This window comes from Lycium barbarum, chromosome 5, assembly GCF_019175385.1.
Source record: "Lycium barbarum isolate Lr01 chromosome 5, ASM1917538v2, whole genome shotgun sequence".
In the NCBI taxonomy this organism is placed as follows: domain Eukaryota; kingdom Viridiplantae; phylum Streptophyta; class Magnoliopsida; order Solanales; family Solanaceae; genus Lycium; species Lycium barbarum.
The window spans coordinates 9745715-9761904 of NC_083341.1; positions in this window are offsets into that span (position 1 = coordinate 9745715).

Genomic DNA, 16190 nt, shown 5'->3' on the forward strand with positions numbered 1-16190 from the left:
GTAAAAGAAGCATTTGCAACCTATGCTCCCGCTGGACCCGAAGAGGAACTGTTTATGGGAAATACTGCAACAGCCAAAGTTGAAGGATATGGGAAGATACTTCTGAAGATGACTTCCGGCAAGGTGCTGACTCTCAACAATGTTCTGCATGTTCCAACAATTAGGAAGAATTTAGTTTCAGCCGGACTACTCGTCAAAAACGGATTTAAGTGTGTGCTGGTTAGTGAGAAAATTGTAATAAGTAAGAATGATATGTTCATAGGAAAGGGCTACCTCACCGAGGGCCTTTTCAAACTCAATGTAATGGTTGTTGACAGTATGAATAAGAATTCAGCTTCGTCTTACTTATTGGAGTCAAATGATTTATGGCATGTTCGTTTAGGACATGTCAATTACAAAACCTTGCGAAAATTAATTAATTTAGAAGTATTGCCTAAATTCGAGTGTAATGAATCAAAATATGAAATCTGTGTTGAATCTAAGTTTGTTAAACATCCATATAAGTCTATTTATAGGAGTCAAATACTTTAGACTTAATCCACACAGATATATGTGATATGAAGTCAATACCATCTCGCGGTGGGAAAAAGTATTTTATAACTTTTATTGATAATTGTACTCGATATTGTTATGTGTATTTGCTTAATAGTAAAGATGAAGCAATTGATGCATTTAAGCAATGCAAAAACGAAGTGGAAAACCAATTGAATAAAAAGATAAAAATGATTAGAAGTGATAGGGGTGGAGAATACGAATCTCCTTTTGCAGAGATATGTTTAGAATATGAGATTATTCATCAAACTACTGCCCCCTACACACCACAATCAAATGGAATTGCGGAAAGAAAAAACCGAACATTAAAGGAAATGATGAATGCTTTACTAATAAGTTTCGGTTTACCGCAGAACTTGTGGGGGGAAGCTATCCTTACAGCTAACCGAATACTCAACAGGGTTCCCCACATCAAAACACAATCTATTCCATATGAACTATGGAAAGGAAGAAAACCCAACTTGAAATATTTCAAAGTGTGGGGGTGTTTAGCAAAGGTCCAAGTTCCTTTGCCCAAAAGGGTAAAAATCGGACCAAAAACTGTGGATTGTGTTTTTATTGGCTATGCTACAAACAACAAAGCTTGTCGGTTTTTGGTTCACAGATCGGACAATCCTGAAATTCATGCTAATACGGTAATTGAATCAGCTAATGCTGAATTCTTTGAAAACATTTATCCGTATAAAACTGAATAGTGACTAATTGTAAAGAAGTTGGATGAAGAAAGAAAAAAATAAGTAAAGAGACGAACTGGCAATGGGAAGGGGATGGGGGTGCGTGAAAAATGCTCCAAAGAGGGCTTCAAGGAAAATAGACCAGATATTTAAAGTGGGAAACAATGTGTTGGGTTTAAATGATAGATTGAATGGGAAATGGAGGGAAAAGAAGTGGAGGGAAAATGAGTTGTCCCTCTTGCTCTATGAAATGAGCATTTGTCCCTCATAGGTAGTGGAAAGAGAAGTACTCCTTCTTGTTGCTAAAGGGTTAAGAAGAGGGTCTCCCCTCGCGCCGTCGTCGTCGCTCGGCTTCGGCTTCGGCTTCGGCTTCGGCTTCGGATTTGGTCAAATGATCTGATTGATTGATAATTAATTTATAAACTTATCCGATCCTACCCGGACCCGCGACCCGGTTCTTTCCCGTTTTTATTTAAATTTCCCACCGTTTTTAAAGTGACTATTCTGAAGGGTTGCAAACCTTCAGAAACAGTACTTCCATGGCTATAAATTCGTTTGATTCCTCAGAATTTTCCTTACGACCTTCTGCACAAACAAATTCCAGTGTACTTTACTGCTGTTGAGTGGTTCGCTGACACCGTTGTTTTAGGTACCGATACACCGGTGAATAAGATCATTCTATCCTGGGAGGATATATTCCATTAACCTCGGGTACTTGAGGGGAATAATTTCCTTAAGGACACACTGTGCATTCAGTGGACTCGATTTTTATTCTTAAATATTTTCCAGTTTCTGTTTTCGTTTTCTACTGGTTTTTCTAGAATCTGTCCAGTTTCTGTTTTCCTGTTTTCAGAAATTATTTGTTACTGTTTCAACGTTTTTGCAATACAGATAATAACACAATGTAGGTCTCTTATGATCTTCAGAAGCCTTGATAAAAAAAAAACGTTGCATAAATACATTCTTTAGTCAGTTTCTCAAAACATCTCATTTTGTTCAAGGTGTTTTGAGTTTATTTTCACAGTAATGGGGACGACGTCGATATATCTATTTTTAGTCTTCATTTTAATGACATGCAAGCTTTCTCAGTAATCTTAGATCTCATAAGTTATATGTTCGTTTCCTGTAACATACTTCTAGACCTCAGTCATATATTTGGCTCTCTGTTCCGTTGAAATCCAACTATATTGTTTCCAATTGTGGAATTGGATTCTGCTGGTAAGAGAAAGGCCACTATCTTGTATTGTCGTTCTCAATATCGTAAAAAAGAACCACTTATACAATTGTAAAGACAAGTTTGTGGCACAAACAAGGTGTTCTTCAATCTACTAGCATCCTTTTGTACTTTCAGTTGAGTATTTCTCTGAGTGCAAAATATTGCAATTTGGGTTGAAGTAACATAGGCAAAAACTTTAACTTCTTGAAGCATAATGTTGATGATTGACTAAACTATTTTCCATATGGTCGAGGAAAGAGCAAAAATATAAAGATAAAGAAAGAATTTTTACCTCCAAAAATATATAGTTATTTATAGTAAACATAGATTAGTAACTAGCGAAAGTTGGCATGCGGATGCCACTAGTTATAACTTTTGGTTTGGATTTTTCATTTATCAAATCAAACCAGTTATGTCAATTTTATAAATTCAAACCAATAAAAATCAGTGTTTTTTGTCTCAGTTTTTTCAGTTTAATTCAGATTTTTCTAAAAAAATAAATAATAAATTCCCGAAAAGATCTCCGCAACCAAGGTTATCCAAGATTTAAACTCTATGGACTCAATCTTAAGATTCTTAGTATTGAACCCATTATATTTTTAAAGTTATGGATTCATATATACTATTTTAATTTTAATATTTTTTCACATAAATTATGCTCTGCGTCGAAAGCTAGAGATTCAATTGAACTCCCACTTACAATGCTAAATACGCCACTGTCCACGACACAAAATATGTAACTACTGCTTCCAAAAATTGCTTCTATCCTAGTAAGATACAACAAAGATAAGTCATGACATTACACTGCGCATATAGTGTCACACTGTCACCAACAATAAAGATAATGCAAACTCGTAAAACGAGTATTGCTAATTATAAGAGATAATTAAAATGAACATAATTGGATTTGGCTATATATATTTGAGTTACTAGACACATATGGACTATAATTCTATAACATACTTATTAGACCATTCAAAATCATAAGTCCAAACCTGAAATAATATATTAAGAGCCAGAAAATATGAAAACGTTTATTGTAATAAATATTTATAAGTATAAAATATTCTTAAAAAATATAGTATACATATTATTTCGGTTCAATTCGGTTCGATTTTATTTTTTAATTAAAATCAAACCGAGTCAATTATGATTTGGTTTTCTTTTCCAGTACCCAACCAAATCACTAGTCGATTGTTTTGTCAGTTTGTCGGTTCGGCGCAGTTTGTTGTTTTCTTTGAACACCCCTAATTACATTTGATAGAGTTACATTTATAACCCATTGAAGAACTTTTTATACTGTCGTGAATTTAAGTTATATAATTATTGTCAATATAAAGAACCTTTTATGCTATCAAGCCATTTAAATGATAATTCAGGTAAATTTTCTTAAGATGTGAGATTTGTAGTTTTAAAATTAAAATAAATATTTTGACAAAAAAAAAACGCGTTTATCTGTTGTAGCATTTATTATGACCTAAAAATATAAAAATACCTACACTAACTATATATCTAACCTAAACTCAAATATCTTATACTTCCTCTGTCTCAAATTATCTATCGCTTTTTTATTTCACACATCCCTTAAAAATATTAATTAGAAGGGATGTTTGACTAACTTTACCCTTATTTATGTCTAAGTTGTAATCTCTCTTCATTAAATGCTTATGCTATTTGTGTGTCATCTCCACTAATGACAAAATTCTAGGAAGAATAAAATGGGAAAACAATAATTAATTATGCTTTAAACTTCTAAAAAGATAAATAATTTGAGATAACTATTTTTTATAATCACGATAAATAATTTGAAAAGGAGGAAATATGAAACATAACAAAATTTAGTGTATATTTGCATGTGAGATATACAGGAAGACAATATTGACACGTCCCTGATCCCAGGAGGTGTAATAATAATCCCAATAATAACGATGACCGAGTTTTAACTTTCTGTATATTGGCTGTCATTCTTCCTATCAGTCTTAGAGAATCTCCTCCCTCTTGCAATAACTACGTAATTATATCCAAACTGTCACCACATCCACTTTTTTATTAATTAATTCCACTACTAATTATTTCCTCCGTTGAATATTACTTGTTCACTTCCTTCTTTGCACGACCTTTAAAAAATTATAAATAAAAGATATTTCCTTCATCTTAAAATATTTATCGCATTTTTCATTTACACGCTCATTAAGAAAGCATTTATAAGGGTGACATTTTGACTATTTTACCCTCTTAATATATTTCATCATGTTCTCCCTCCTCAATAAATATTTACTCCATTAATGATGAAACTTCTTAAGTGTAGGTATGTGAACTCACAAAATTAGCCCATTGATGTAATTAATACAAGTGTAAAATGGAAAAAAACTACTTATTTGTCTTGGGTAAATAAAACGACAAATATTTTGAGACAAGTAATTTTAGTAAGAACGATAAATATTTTCAGACGGAGGAAGTATATCTTTACTACCTTACCTTATCTCTCTCCAATAAATACACTCTAATCAATATTGACTATTTTCAAGAACATTTAATTAATATTAAGGATAAGATGAGAAAGATTTAATTAATTTTATCTTGATTTTATAAATAGACAAGTAATTTGAGACATACTGCCTCCGTTCACTTTTACTTGTCTACTTTGAACTTTTCACGTTGTTTAAGAAATAATAAATGAAATGCATAATTTACCAATGTACTCATATTAATTGGTGCGTATTTTTATTGGATTTGAAAAATAATTTGAAGTGAGTATTTAATACTATGGGTAAAACAGAAAAAAATAAATTATTTTTTCTTAATATGCTAAAAGTGACAAGTAAAAGAAAAAATTTATTTTTAGAATATTGAACAAATAAAAATAAACAGCGGGATTATATTTTTAGTAATACGGACAAGTAGTACGACACTGAGGGAGTATAATACTCCACTTTAATTAACAAGACTTGAGTTTTAGATTACCCTCTGAAAAGGTCGGCTAAGTAATGCCTCAATGATCCTCAAAGCCGTCTTTTTAGATTCGTCGGCGTATGCTGTTATTTTAGTCCAATTAGGAACATCTGGATATATAAACCAAATACAGTATATGGCAGCACATTTTCAATTTGTTGATCAGTTATTATTACTTTGAGAGGTTGACTTTGTAGGTTCACTTGATGATTAGTCTCATCATTAATCAACAGCAAATTAAAGTTGAATAAAGCACTTAGACGCTTTTCAGTTTTCACGTGAATGGCAGTTCAAGAGTAACCAAGAATTTTGTTTTTTATATTAAGTCGAGCTATATACTGCTTCTGTTGATTAAAATATATACATTAACTAGTGAAAATATCGGTTGTAAATTATATTCTTATATCTACAAAATAATCAATAATAAATAATGATTACAAACTTATACTATCCCTCTTTTCTGTGAGAAAGAAAACCCTCATAAGTCATAAATAACATACATTTGAGTGACAAGTGAGAGATGGCTCAGTGGTTAAGCACCTTCACCCACGACCGGTAGGTCCTAGGTTCGAGTCACACTGGAGGGGAAGTGTGGAAACACTATAAATCCTCCTAAATGGGTGGGAAAAAAAAAAAAACATACATTTGAGTTTATGGTTCATATATTAATTCATATATTTGGGTCATATTGAGAAAATAGATTTTATATATATGAATTTAAACTATTGGTTAGCAAAAGTCTTCTTAGGCAATAGAATAGAGTATGATATATGGAGAAACACCCGTAATGAGCTTTCCAAGTCTAATAAAATGATTTTTTTTTTTTTTTGAGTAAATTATATGAGCACAATTTTCATGCTTTTCATTGGGACTAAATCTGAAAATTCTAAATTAGACACAATTAAGGTTAAACTTTTTTTCTCAATCAATTAATTCTATCCAGCTCAAATATAATTTTACTGATTATTTTTAAAAAACAAAAACTAAACTTCCAATATGAAGAAACAAGGGCAATGAAAAAATCAACTAATCACATACTATGAGACAATTTTTTTTTTTATATATTCATATCCCTTAAGAATTTATCAAATCACAGTGACCACTCCATCAATATGATAAAAAAATAATTAGGTCCTTACATAAAAAGAACAAAACAAAGAAAAATCATAGCCCGAAAAATAAAAAGAGTAAATAAACTATCAAATTAAAATAAAATTAAACCATCTAACTATCAAAATGATAAATTAGTAGGACACTCTCCGTAAAAAATGTGGCAAAAGTTGCATTGAGGCGTGATACCAAGGAAAGACGGGGAAGACTATCTAATATGTAGTGATAATTTACATCAGATTTCTCCAAAATCCATATTAAAGGGAACATTTTAAAAACCCATGCACCTTTCTATTATATATAAGTGCCTTAAGAGGACTAACATAGCATTGAATACTTGTACTAGAAGCTATATAAATTGTACACTTTAACACAACAATGAATACTTGTACTAGAAGTTATATAAATGTATACTTTAACCAACTACTTTTTTTATCCCACGTGGACTTATGTCATAGTACTGGATATTTATTCTCTTCTCATGTACTCCCTTTGTTCACTTTTACTTGTTCACTTTGGACTTTTCACGCTGTTTAAGAAATAATAAATAAAGTGCATAATTTACCAATATACCCATATTAATTAGTGCATATTTTTATTAGATTTAAAAAAGATTTGAAGTGAGTAATTAATAGGTAAAACAGGAAAAAATAAATTGTCTTATCTTGATATGCTAAAGGTGACAATTAAAAGTGAAAATTTATTTTTGGAATACTGGACAAGTAAAAGTGAACGGAGGGAGTATACACGTATGCACTTCAATTTTAATTCTCTGACACATTTATTTTCTCCGTGCACTTTTACTTGTTCACTTTTGACTTTTCACGTTCTTTAAGAATTAATAAATGAAGTACTCCCTTCGTCTCATATTACTTTGCCACATTACTAAAAATATATGTCCAAATTACTTGTTCATTTACAAAACCAAGATAAAATTAATTAAATCTTAATTTTGATTTCTTTGTAACAACTCTTTTTATCTATAATTTTTAATATAAAAAATTATAATGTAACTAATTTACCCCTTATTAACATATTTTTTTAATTAATTTAATAAAAATATTTTATTAGTTTTTCTTTTAAAAAATCCAATATATACAACCATGGTTCTTATGTTTGGATCTGAACGGTTATTTAATTGAGATGGATATCAACCTGTCGGTATACATATAAGATATTAAAGAATTTAAAAGAAAAAATCTAGAATCAAAATATTAATTTCCCCTCATATTCTTACTAATTTTTTTTTCACATCGATGAACAACTTTCATTGTCATGACAATGAGAAAAAAAGTCCGACTCTTTCCATCTCAAAGACTTAATTCCATCATTTTTTAACTATAACTAAAGTGATGGTACATAAAATACATTTTTTATATGTTGCTATATATAATAACAATTAGAATGTTTTTAAAAGTTATTTACAAAATACAAACCTTAAAGACTGGCTAATTAAAGTGACAGAGTTTAAGAAATAAATATAGACTTTTGAATCTTGTGGTTCTAAATTAAAAATGTGTATAATATAGTAAAATATCCTTTGAATCGTAGTGATTATAAACTTGACATGTAGGATATTTGAATTGTCAACTTACTAAATATAAAAAGAGGCGGACATAACCAAAATAAAACAAATTTTAACAACAATTGAGAAATTAAGGGGAAAAATAAGAGGAAAAGAAACAAAATATGGAGACTCACTAAGGAGAATCACGGTATCCTTTGCAAAATATACAAACGATAGTGAGTGATCAAACTAATCACGTTGGGTCCCGTGCATCGCACGGGCATAGTTTGCTAGTCCTCTTAATAAATTCAAAATAAATACATAGTGAACACGTACCTTGAGCATGATATGCAATATAATGGTGAAAACAATAAACATAATTAACTATAATGACGTGCAATAAATAGGATAGACAATGATCAACCCAATTATTGAACAATTTGAATTAAAAAAAAATGAAAGAAAACAGCCAAAAAGGGGAGAGAGAAGAAAAATATCATTATTGGCCATATATATATATTTGTTCTGGGAGATGTAGAAAATCATATCCATCTTTTTTATGTATAAAAAGAAATGAAAACATATCCAAAAATTAATACAATTATTCCTAAAATTTAAATGGTATTATTTACCCCAGAAAAGATAAAACTATCACATTTGAATTCGCACTATAACTATGTACAAGCTTAAAAAACAAGTATAGTAACAAAATTTGATATATCGTTAAGGATAGTGTATTCTTCAAGCTTGAATTTAACGAATACTTCTCACAAATAAGACTATATATCATTCTTCTCCACTTCCTAACAGATAAAAGTTAGGCACCAAAATCTTATATAAAATTAAAAGTTGTGTCAAAAACACCAATAGTGATTAAAAAAAAAAAAACTCTTGCGAAAAGAGTTTCAAATGAAAAGGAAGAAATGTTATCAAAGTAAAATATCAAAATCACCTGATGAAGCCTAATAATAAAAATTAAAGATGAAACATTTGAAACAGATTACTAAACCTAATTGAATCCTGAACTATTGAAATGAACTAAATACATACACAGAAATTCGCCAATTAAGAAATTTAGTAAATTAAAATGAGATGCCAAAACTTCTTAATTAGTTCTAGAGATTCAAAATCAGAATGAAAATATTGCGTAAAACATATTTTTCATTTTTTATAAAAATGGTACTTTCTCTATTTCAATTTATGCGAAAGGATTTGGAGTACGAAATTCAAAACACCCAATTTTTGGCATGAATTGGGGCGTAACTAATAAAATTTTAAAATAAATTTACACATTTGAAACTATACAATATATATATATGAGTTAATATAATCAATGATTCGAAATCTTTTTTAAAAATTGCAAACAAATTGGATTATAATAGACATGGACCAGAGTAGAACCTGTATAATTAAAGGAAATTAGTAAGAGCAATCATCCAATTAAGTGGTTCAATGTCTTCAGCAAAAATCAAAAGTGGTCAATGGCCATATCTCATTATCTTGTCCTTTCATGCGAATGATTTCCATCGACAAACGTAACATTTGCTTTAGTATTTATAGTACCAAAAGAATTAGCAGCATAATATGAAATGAGAACTAACGTATATTTGATAATTATAACTGATTGAGTATAACGTATATTTGATAATTATAACTGATTGAGTATTAAGTGTATTTATTGTAGTACTTAATTGGATTTTTACTACAAAATACAACCATGACTTAATTTAGCAATAAGGGGATGCTAGGGGGCTTGGTCCAGATTTAATTGGGATGCTACGTGGGCTGGTTCTGATATGATGAGCTTCATTGCATTTGATTTCTACATTTAGTTAGGCTGTTATTGATAATATACATTAGTCAGTAGCAGAAATTAAGCTGTTGTTGATAATATACATTAGTTAGTAGCAGAAATTAACCTAAAAAATGTAAAAAAAAAAAATGGAGAAAAATGCCAAAAAAAGGAGAAAAAAGATAAATGTCAATGAAGGTCATAGAGAGATGCCACGTAGGATTGCAAACCAAATACAGTATATGGCAGCACATTTTCGATTTGTTGATCAGTTATTATTAGTTTGAGAGGTTGACTTTGTAGGTTCACTGGATGATTAGTCTCATCATTAATCAACAACAAATTAAAGTTGACATAAAGCACTTAGACTCTTTTCAGTTTTCACTGAATGGCAGTTCAAGAGCAACCAAGAATTTTGTTGTTATATTAAGTAGAGCTATATACTGCTTCTGTTGATTAAAATATATACATTAGGATGTCAAAGGAATAGACTTTAATGTACACTGAATCAGCTGGACTCTGTCACTCTGTACATTCACCTAATTGTGAATTTCTTTCAACATGTATGAGGACACCTTTTTCGTCTTTCAAGTAAATTAAAGTTTCAAAAAGAAATAAACTGAGTTGGTTTTTAATATAGCAAAGTCATTACACGGAATTCCTTCAAAAATCCCAGATTACCGGTAGCATATATTCCTGTGGAAATCCATAAAACAACATTATAATTGGTCCTAAACATTTGGCCCTTAGCTTTTATTCCTCTCTATCACGGAATATTTCTTCTTTGTCAATGTACAGTCGTAAAAATGAGTTAAAAGCTAAAGGTAATATAAATTGCAAAAAATTGAGTCTTGGCCTATTTTATTGCATTCGTTACATTAGTTTCCGCCAATATGTCCAATATTGCAAGTAAAAACTAAAGAGCATTAGTGCATCTTATTTACATGACTAAAGATATCAGAGAAAGAATGGGAAGGGAACGGATACCCAGTTCTGGATCACCATGTAAGTCATATTCATAGTGCATAATAATTTGCAAGTCTACCTAATACGGAATAATTTCAGACATATATGTCTGAAGTTAGGCTTGTTGCCAAACTTCAGACAATACATATGGCTGAAGTTCAGACATTTTTATCTAAATTTCAGTCATATATAACTTCAGACACCGCATGTAAAGTGTAAAAACTGCAAAAAAAAAATAATTAAATAACGATGTCAAAATAAAATATCCGGTAAATCTTTTACGAATGGTTCGGTGAGGGAATAGATTTGTAGATGAAGAGCAGGCAGATGGGAAATCAAAGTCCTACATAAGAACAAGAAGCCTCATAGACCACGCTAGGCCCGAATGTGGTGGAATTGAAAAGGAAGGGCCCAAATAGAATGGGCTGTCTATCACTTGTGGATTGGGTGAAATTTACACAAATGACCACTTTGAGGATTAATATTTTGAAAATAAATCACACGTTCAAGATTAATTGAAATTTAACCATTTTTCATGTGGAAATAACACTACCAAAAATTAATTTTTTGTACGCATCTTATTTAAATTTACTAAAGATATTAGAGAAAGAATGGGAAGGCAACGGATACAATTTTGAACCATTTACGTCATATTCATAGTGCGTAAGAATTTGCAAGTCTAGCCAATTCAAAATAATTCCAAACATATAGTGCCTAAAGTTAGGCTTTGTCACTAAACTTCAAACAATTCATATGGTTGAAGCTCAAGTATTTTTACCTAAACTTCAGACATCGCGGTTATGTCTGAAGTTTCTCCAAAGTGAAAGAAGTGCAATTTGTTTTTATAATTAAATAGCGGTGTCAAAATAGAAGAAATGAGAAGAGGAAGGAATAGATTTGTAGATGAATGTTGCCAGAGAAATCTCCTCAGGTGCAGGAAATAATGGGACTAATACAGAAAGAAAGAGAGAAGAAGAAGACAATGAAGTGGTTCATACAAATGAAGTGGTTCATACACCTTTTTAGACATCTGGCACAAATGCACAACACATTATGGTTTTTCTTTTTCTTTATTATTTTCATTGTAATTATTTAGGTAACTTTAGTATAGCGAATAGTTAGCTTACAGTTGTATAGTTAGTTATTTCCATTTGCTATATATACATGTAGAAACAGTAAAGAAATACACACAGAAGTGAAAAGCTTCCGCAAAGTTTTCCTTGTCCTTATTTACTTTTTCATGGCATTAGAGCCTTTGCCATAGGAAAATTTCTTAATATTTTTTTTCTTTTCTGCTTGTTTTTCTTTTGCTTTAAACTCATCATGTCAACAACTGAAAATGTTGATGATAAGACTACCGATGCTACTATTACTGATAACACGATTAATCCACCATCTGTTGGTGCTATTGATCCTACTGTGACTGCATCACACTAAGTTGATGCATGTCATCCATATTTTTTAACTTCTTCTGATAATCCTGGCATAAATTTGATCAATGTAAGCTTCGATGGAACCAGTTATGAAAACTGGAGGAGAGGATTTCTTATCTCTCTTTCAACAAACAATAAACTGGGTTTCATCAATGGGGCTTGCCGTATGCCACCTTCAAACTCACCTTTACTTGAATAATGGAAGAGATGCAATGATATGGTCATTGCTTGGCTCTTTAACTCACTCAGCAGAGATATCAATGAAAGTGTGATTTACTAACAAACTGCTGAGGAGCTATGGAATGAGCTTGAAGAAAGATATGGTCAAGCTGATGGAACTAAGCTTTTTCAGCTGCAAAGAGAATTAAACAACATTATTCAAGGATCCAGTGATGTAGCTGGATATTTCACAAAGATAAAACGAACTTGGGATCAACTAAAGGTTTTAAACACTTTTATGATTTGTAGTTGTGATTGTAAGTGTGAAGCAAAAACACACAACATTAAAAGTTATGAAGATCAAAAGTTAATCCAATTTCTTATGGGGTTAAATGATGTCTACATGGGTGTAAGGGGAAACATTCTAATGATGAAACCTCTTCCTTCCCCTGCACAAGCCTATTCTATCATTTTACACCAAGAGAGTCAAAGAGAGGTTCATTCTAATTCTCCTACAGTTACAGAGTCTTCTGCTTTCATAAACACTGCTGGACAGAAATGGAACCCACAAAATAATCCACAAAGTTACCCCAAATACTCAAGAAATCAGAAACAAACAAATTCATCTGTTTATGGAGGGAACAAGGATGATTTGTTTTGTAGGTATTGTAAGGAAACTGGGCATCTTAAGGAAGCCTGCTATAGGCTAATTGGTTATCCTGCACATTACAAAATCAGCAAAGAAAAGAAACAAGCAACATAACATGCAAATGCAACAGCAGCAGGGGAATTGCATGCCTTAGATGTTTCAGCAGATGTTATCTCTACTCGCATAACAGCACAGGGTTTTTCTAAAGGGCAGTGTGAATAACTAATTCATATGTTTAAGTCTATGCAGGGAAGATCTGAAGGATCAAACTCTGAATCCATTGCTACAGCTAACCTAGCCGATACAAATCATGCTTGTTTGCTTTTCACTTCTTTTCTTTCAAAAATAACTAACTCTCCTTGGATTCTTAATACTGGTGCTACACAACATATGACTTTTAACAAAAATCTTCTCCATGAAATAAGAGTTCTACCTTCCCCTATTTCATTCCATCTAGCCAATTCACATAAAGTTACTCCATGGGAAGTTTGGTTTTGACCCCAGAACTAGATCTCCATGGAGTACTATATGTACCCGATTTTACTCATAATCTTCTTTCTGTGAGTCTCTTAGTAAGACAACTTAAATTTGATCTTTTATTTACTGAAGATGGTTGTATTTTACGGGAATCTTCTCTGAGAAAGGGACCAGTTTTTGGTGATGCTGCTGGAGGACTCTACATGCTAAGGGAAAATACTTCTACTTTGGATTCAAAAGCTACCAATTCTGCTGTCCCAGTTTCTAGTATTTCAGTAAAAAATAAGTCTAGAATTTTAGGTTCTTCTCCTTGTTTTTCAGAGTCTAGTTGTGAAAAGGCTACATGTCCAGTCCTCTTGAGTCCTGTTTGTGATACAGATTCAAGTATGAATAAAAGTGTTTCTGTTTCTAATATCACTAATCTGAGCAAATTATGGCATTGTAGACTTGGACATTTACCTTATCATGCTATGAAAAAAAATTAAATTCTTGCCTATATCCATCCCTAACAATAAAGAATTTCCTTGTGAAGTTTTCCCCATGGCAAGACAAACCAAGCCCCTTTTTCCCACAAGTTCAATTACTACTAAACAGTGTTTTGAGATGATACATATAGATACATGGGGACCCTATAAGACACCCACTTATAATGGAGAAAAATACTTTTTGACTATAGTAGATGGTTTTTCTAGAAATACTTGGACCTTTCTACTTGCTACTAAATCCAATGCCTTCTCCATTTTAAAAGCATTTTTAAGTCTTGTTGAAAGTCAATTTCACACAAAAATCAAAGTAATCAGGTCAGACAATGCATATGAGTTAGGAACTGGACAAATTCAGAAGGATTTTTTTTATTCTCAAGGCATAATTCATCAAACATGTTGTGTGGAAACCCCTCAACAAAATGGGATTGTTGAGAGAAAACATAGGCACCTATTGGAAACTTGTAGAGGCTTACTTTACCAATCTCATGCTCTTAAAAAATACTGGGGGAAGGGATACTTACTGCTACACATCTCATTAATCGATTTCCTTCTTCAGTCCTTAAAACCAGGTCACCCCCATCAAGTTCTATTTAGGAAAGGACCAGATTATTCCTACCTAAAGCCATTTGGCTGTCTTTGTTTTAGTTCTACTCTTGCACGACAAAGGGATGAATTGACACCTAGAGCTCTGCCAGGGGTATTTCTTGGATATCCTTTTGGGCAAAAAGGATACAAGGTTCTTAATTTGCAAAATGGGACAATACATATTTCCATAAATGTAAAATTTATTGAAACTATATTTCCTTTCTCCTATGGTTCTCCCATGTCCAAATTATTCCCAGCATATTTTCCTTCTTCTGATGAACCTGTTCTTGACTCAGTCTCACATCCTTCCATAACTCTTCATTCTTCTCCTATCATTACACCCTCACCTCCAGATAGTCCTATGATGTCTAGCCTTCCTGATCCCACGATATTTACCTCCTCCTCTTCTTTTCCCACTCCTACACAAGTGGAAGTATTGCCCACAGCATCAGAGGAACCTCCACGCAGATTTCAAAGGGTACATGTTCAACCTAAGTATCTCTCAGACTACATTTGTGATTCTGCTTTTTCTGTTATTTCACCTAATCCTCCTTTACTTCCTTTTTATCATTTTTCGTTTTCTGCTATGTCTTCAAAAAATCAATCTATTATTTCTTCTATATGTCAAAGATCTTAACCAACTTCTTACCAGCAAGCTATGATGCATCCTAGCCGGAAAGTAGCTATGGAAACAGAGTTTGATGCTTTGACTTCCAACCACACTTGGGATCTTGTTCATCTCCCCACTGGTAAGAAAACTTTAGCTTGCAAATGGGTTTACAATGTTAAATTACAACCTAATGGAAGTTTGGAGAGACTCAAAGCACGATTGGTTATTCGTGGTGACACTCAAAGGGAGGGGATCGATTATACCGAGACTTTTTCTCCAGCGGTCAAGCTGACCACTGTAAGATGTTTATTATCCATAGCAGTAAAGAGAGGTTGGAAAGTTTACCAACTCGATGTAAATAACACCTTTTTACATTTCGATTTACATAAAGAAGTTTATATGAAATACCCACCTGGTTTGGAATCCCCTTCTCCTTCACTTGTTTGTCGTCTTCGCAAATCATTGTACGAGCTCAAGCAGGATTCACGCCAATGGTACTCTAGACTATTATCTGCTCTTGCTACTAGAGGTTTTTCCTCTTCTTTGAATGATTATTCTCTTTTATTCAAAAATGTTGATGGCTTGATTACCCTAATTGTTGTGTATGTCGACGACATTTTATCTCTGGGAACAGCACCACTGAAATCCTCGACATCAAACAGTTTTTGAACAATGAATTTCGGATCAAGGACTTGGGTGAAGCACACTATTTTTTGGGTATGGAATTAATCAAGGAGAATGGTGGTCTTGTGATGACTCAACAGAAATTTGCCCTCGAATTGCTCCAAGAATTTGATTGTATTGATTGTCGTCATGTTTCCACTCCTTTGGAGCCTAACCACAAGCTATCTTCTTCTATGGGTACACTACTTACAGATCCCCTAATTTATCGACGATTACTGGGTAAATTGAATTTCTTGACGAATACAAGACCAGATCTTTCCTACGCAATTCAAACCTTAAGTCAATACATGCAGTCCCCCCACAGTGGACATCTTGATGCAGCTATGCATACTCTTCGAT